At 40.0% G+C, this 6,456-nt stretch overlaps 1 non-coding gene across 1 annotated transcript; it reads right to left on the reverse strand.

The window, feature by feature from the left end:
* Nucleotides 1–3,577: 3,577 nt before the first annotated feature.
* On the reverse strand, nt 3,578–3,696 carry LOC137502844 (5S ribosomal RNA). The gene has a single exon (XR_011018882.1). It is a non-coding gene; the product is annotated as a 5S ribosomal RNA (ribosomal RNA).
* Between the last annotated feature and the right edge of the window lie 2,760 nt (nt 3,697–6,456).

Here is a 6,456-nt window from a genome sequence, read left to right on the forward strand (position 1 = left end):
TCAGGATGGATTACAATAGGCTAACGAAAAAAATACTAAATCTCGCAGTATCTCTAAGAAATCACAACTGGCTTACTGAAATAAACAAGGATCTTCAGGAAATTAGTATAAATGAAGAAATAGGGAAAGAAATTCAGAAATCTCATTAAAAAGCACAAATTTGCTGACCGACCTAAAAGACAAGCTACAGGATGGACGGAAGAACGCAAAAAGCAGTTCAGCGAAAGCATGAAGAGATTTTGGGAAGACAAGAAGAAATGTTGTGTTAAAAAGTTCACACGCGTTCTTTAGTTGGGCGTAACGATTGAAAAATACACACAACAATAATTATAAAACTAGAAAATAATTAGTAAAGTATCAATCGACGTCGTTATAAATAAATGTACAAAATTCACTCAGACAAGTACCCGGCTAACGCACGGACAATTTCATATTGAGGCACATTATCTGACTTATTTATATCGAGAGCTGAGGAGTAGCACGGGTCTTCTAGTTTTTCCTCAATTTCCAATTAATTTAGGTGCGACAGTTCTTGGTTATTGTTGAAAATGAAAAAATATTTTTCAGTGTCGACTGAGTTTATGCAATTTTAACAGCTTTTAGAATTGTAGAATATTAGTTATAACCAAATCGCGGATTTTCATGCCGTAACAGGTTAGAATGCGAACTAAATTTGGTTAATAGGACGTGTCGGCCACCCGTTCTTCCATAATGTAGCGAGAGTAACATAAATTATAGGAGTTCTGACGGGCAGTACCCCTAATGTTTATGCAAACCCCATAGCAGAATCGTTGTGAAGGTCGCTGCTCGCTTCAGAATCTTTGCATTCTAACCTATTAATGCATAAAAATCCGGGCTCTAGTTTTAACACTATAGTAAACAAAGAATGACATATATATAATTCTTGAAAGCAGATTATCATATTTTATCAAATCACAAGTTACCGGAAAACTAGCCAGCTGGAATCACGCCAACGACACCACCTTGCACTAGCAAGGAGACAGGACGTTTTACTGAAGCACTTCATTAAGGTAATTTCTAAATTTCAAATATTAAAGGATATAAACAGAACTGAAAAGTAAAGGTTTCCACATTTCTAAACAATCTTCATATTTTTTAAAAAATGTGTGATTTGATAGAATCTGATGATGTACTTTCAAGAACGACACAAGTAATTCTGTGTTTAATAATTCGTTTTTACTGGTGTTATAATTGGTGTTTAACACAATAAAATGCTTTGGAGTGACACCTTGATTATTGTGCTACATTACTCGTAAGTAATTCTTAACTACCATATCATCATCATCATCATCATCATACAATAAAACCTATGTCTTGCCTCTGCAATCATACTCCGCTCTTCTCTTCCATCAAGTTCCTCATATCTTCGAAGTATGCCTTCCTTGGTCTTCCTCTTCCTTTCTCCTAGTACTTTTCCCTCAAAGACGTTCATTAGGAAGTCATTATACCTCAGGATTTGACCTACAAGTTTTAACTTCCATCCTTCCATATCCTTAACAGTCACCGTTGCTCAGTGACTTCCTTTAGAACATCTCGATTTTTTCCTTTAGGCACCAAATCCAAAAAATTGTATATATATCGAAGATGAGATGATGATGATGATGATGCAAAACACATGATGGTAGGAAGCTTCGTAGTACGAAGGAAAGAGAAATGGTCAAAACGGCGGACAGTCATGTCAAACAGTGTGTTCAAAACACGCTTGATGCCAGTAATTACTAAATCCGTCGGGTCGCATTGGTCAATACATAACGTATCTGTGCAACCTATGAAGAGCCATTTCCAGGAGGCAGATGATCGGCAGGAACGGAACTTTTTTAAATTTAAATTTTTCTGCACGACTATTTAGTCTAACATTATTCAACCAATATGTGCCTTCACTCTGAACCACTTAATTTTGGTCATTGTATATGTAAATACAGTCATCTTTCTAATAACTGCAGTGAAATTTATATCATTCACATGGAAGTCTTTAGAGTTTCATTACCAAAAAGTACAAAATCCAACCTCTGTTCTTGAATATTTCTTAAAATACAAACGTTTAAATAAAATACTTTGTATGGTATAATAATGCATTTGTTCCATCTCAACGTAACAGAAGTTCTAAAGTCAGCTTTAAGTTGAAATTTTTCACTCTGAGCATTCTCCCTCTTTGAAGTAAAACTTAATTTTGGATTTGGTAGCTTTGGGAAATAAGTTTCTCATATGTTCTTTCCTTGTTTCAATGTATTTATATTTATTTAATTTTCATGCAAATCTCTGTCCTGGTATGATTTCTTGTATTACATTGCCTTCATGTTATTTTATGTTGTATTTTTGTTATTGTCAACTTTTAATTTATTCTCCATGTCATACCACTGTAAGCAGACATTGCTACCATGATGTCTACGAATTTCAATTCTACTACAGTCAATAAGTTGCTGGACTGGCACCTACAGTGTAGATAACAAGGCGTACACTCGTGTACTACAGTCAATAACTTCTTCGACTGGCGCCTACAGTGTAGATAACACGGTGTACATTCATGTACTACACTTAATAAGTTGGTGGACTGGCGCCTATGGTGTAGATAACACGGCGTACATTCATGTACTACAGTCAATAAGTTGGTGGACTGGCGCCTACAGTGTAGAGAATACAGCATACACTCGTGTACTAAAGTCATTAACTTCTTGGACTTGCGCCCACTGTGTAGGCAACACAGTGTACACCAGTGTACGTACTACAGTCGATGTGTTCGTGGAGTGGCACTAACAGTTCAAGGATCACTTAGTCTTTTGACCCGCCTTTCCACGTCCCTTTCCCTTCGTGATGATCCGGCCTATTTCGACTTGATCATCTTGTATAAGTAAGAGCTGGAAATACAGTATTGCCTTGGCAGAACAATGTCTTTGTTTCAGTAAAAGAATATACGATATTGTTTCCCCTGGAAGAAAAAAAATAAATAAGAGAAGAGTTGTAGGGTCTTGATTTAAGTCGAGATTTTTCCCTTGTGTAAATAGTAGTGGGAAAAAATATTTATTTCCAGATGTCTGTACAGAGTTTCCTCCAATAAATAGACCCTATGATCTAGAATACTCTTTCTTGCAAGTGCCTGCATGGGTGTATATGACAAACTCCGCACCCCAGTCAGGGATAACCACCAACCAGAGGGCGACACTCTTATCACCCCCCGCCACGGATTGCCAGTAACAGAGGCGGTGGTGGTGGTGGTGATTATTGTTTTAAGAGGAAGTACAACTAGGCAACCATCCTCTCTATAACACTAATCAGAGGGAAGAATGGAAGGGGTCCGACACTTCGAAAAATGAAGATATCGGGCAAAGGAAGACAAGGGCCACGAAGGGCGTGAAAATGAAAGACTCCCTAGCCCTCGCAAACCTAATAGCGTCGGGGTCGGAAAAGAACAAGAGTTGACCAAGAGAGGTCGGATAGGATAGATGAAAGTGAGGAGCCTGGCACAAGTAAGTGGAAGCAATGCCAGGACTCAGCTGAGGGTCCCGTGGTCGCCAACCCACGCTCCAAAGTTCAGAGCCCCTGGGGCAAAAGGGAATTGAGCCAACGGTACGTGGTGTTCCCAAGCGGTCACCCATCCAAGTACTGACCACGCCCAATGTTGCTTAACTGCGGTGATCGGACGAGAACCGGTGTATTCAACATGGTATGGCCGTTAACAGAGGCGATCATGCTGTCACCTCATACCATATGGCCATCAAATACAGCCCGTTAGACTCAGGTCAAGGAAGATATTTTAAGAACAACCATGCCACTTGTTGATACGCCAGAGAAACGAAGGCGTGAACTGTGGCAACAGCAACTACGTATACGGTCCTCAGTTTAAAGGAAGAACCTTCTTTAGGTTCTCGCCTTTCGTATCCCGTCTGGAAGACCCTCAATCGACTGCGGACAGGTATTTCAAATTGCAAGTCTAACCTAGTTAAGTGGGGCTATGTACAAGGGTACATGACTTTTGACTGTGGACTACAACAGGATGAAAAACTCCTTCCGGTTTGTCAGCATTTACCATCAACGTGCACAAAGAAAGATGTATTGCATAGCAATGATAAAGTTGTCCTTGTAGCCGAATACTGGAAAAAAAACATTATTTAGCAATGTACCTGGACGCGGAAAATAAATAAATAGCACTTTTCTCAACTCATATAACTGATATGATTGAGAAGCTGACGTCATGTTGGCGGTGTTCATGGAATGGTGCAACGCAGTGCAATAATAGTCGTGCTCTCGAAGTGTACATATAACTAGTATTTATTCACCCTTTACTTTGAAAGAATATGTGTATTATGATTCAAGTGATATAGGAGAAAGTACATCGTATAGTCCTTTCTTCTTCTTATGCTTGATTTGAATGGGCCTACTTTGCACCACGCTTGTTCAACTTTGATCTTCGCCCAGTATTCTCGCATTTTCTGCCGAGGATACTCATTTCTTTCATTTGTCCAGGGAGTAACTTTCTTCCGGGGGTTTTCTTGAAATCCATGGACTTATTTTAGGGCATGTCTTACAGACTGTCTACCTCGAAGGTCTGATACTTCCAGTTCTTCAACGTCTTTCTCAGTTTATTTTACCAAAACAAAGATATTGTTCTGCCAAGGCAATATTGGCAACTCTTACCTCTACAATCTCAAATGTTTTGCTAGTGGATATGCCTAATTTTTGGCAAAACTTGAAATGTTTCCGTTGCTGAAACGAAGACATTCTGAAGTTCCGCCTCTGACATTCAACTGCCTTTCACAACAGAGACTGCAGTTCTGCACGCAACTGCCTCTTATTGCGACTAGCGAACAACTCTCACGGCAACATCCTATGGTGTAAACTCTCCGCACCACAACGACACTAGACGGCCAGTCCACAAACTTAATGACTCTACTACGTATATTTGTTGTTAGTAATAGTTAACATTTTCAGAACATCCCGATAGATTACCTGGGGAAAGAAGATGATGAAGACAATGTACAAGCGAATGGTTATTCTGCTGGACTTTGGAGCGAACTCTCCAAGAGACTAAATTTCAGGTAAGGGAAAATTATTTACGGTTTTGTACTTTCACCTCTGCGATATATTTTTTCGAATTTACCACCTAGGATCACTCTACAATTTTATTTTTTGTTTGTCTGAAGTTTACTCTTTTTTTCAGTACTCCTTCATATGGGCGCTATGCTATTTCTTCTGTTCAGCTATCCAGGCTCTTCCCGTCTTTGCAGTTCTTTCAATTTGAAACCCTTCCAAATTTTGAATCTTGGTCCGAAATTTTCCCCTGTCTAATATCTGAACTTTCTGAATGTTCCATTTCTCTAGATATTTACGAACTTCCTCAATCCATGCCGTCCTTGTCTTCTTGTTCCACAAGTTGTATAATCATTTTGTTTTGGTTAGTCTGGTTTTGTCCATTCTGAACAAATCTCCGAGAAAAGATATCCTCCTATTTTTCATGGTCTCCGATGTAGACCTCATTATAGTTCCAAAGTTTTCATCCGGTTTCAGTCTTGATTGGGCCCAAGATTTCTCGTAGTATTCTTCTTAAGGTCATGAAATCGATAGGAAGACTTAGTGAAATCAGAAGTCAACAAGTGGAATATCAAGTGTGAGGATATAGAGGAACAGAAACTATAGTCTTATAGGAAGAAGCGGCGAGTGCTTGCAAACTACATCCAGAAAATTCGTGTTGATGATGATGATGATGGTGGTGGAGGTGGTTAATTCTTCCTCACGAACTAGGGATCTATAATTGACTGTTTATGAGGCGTGAGCCAAGAAAACGCTCGGATAGCCGTTTTCCTCATCTGTTCACTGTTCGGCTTCCTTTCGTCATACATTAATTTTTCACACATTTAAACCTTCCTAGATAGATTCTCTACAGCGGTGAAAACTTCACTCATGTACGTTAAGTAATTTTTGAGTTTATCCAGCACAAACACAGACAGACTTTGTTTTATTATATGTATGACAGATTGTAACTGTTTCAGCCTCAAAGTTCGCCGGTCTGCAGACAACATGTACGGTCGCCAGCTTCCCAATGGTTCCTGGAATGGCATGCTCGGGATGGTTCTGGGCGGCAAAGCCAACGGCTCCCTCTCGCTGATCTCCATCACGACAGCGCGGTCCAACGTCGTGGACTTCACCGACCCTGTGTTCCAGCTGTGGTGAGTGACTCAGCCGGATAGAGCTATAAAAATTAACTAGGAGGTAATTTCCGTGGAATTAGATATGAACAAGGTTCTGTTGCTCGGGAGGAATGATCGCTGTGGACATACTATCTGGTGGGAACAGCAGTCCGTTCGCATCACCATTTAGAACGCCTGGAAGGTATGCATAGTTGCTTAACGGCGAGGACGGATAAGTTGCCGACTTGACTCTTAGACATTCCAGTGCAAGGACACCTGTGTTATCGCTGTTGTAGAGCGGGTTGTGGCGTCT

The sequence above is a fragment of the Anabrus simplex genome, chromosome 12, assembly GCF_040414725.1.
Source record: "Anabrus simplex isolate iqAnaSimp1 chromosome 12, ASM4041472v1, whole genome shotgun sequence".
NCBI lineage: Eukaryota > Metazoa > Arthropoda > Insecta > Orthoptera > Tettigoniidae > Anabrus > Anabrus simplex.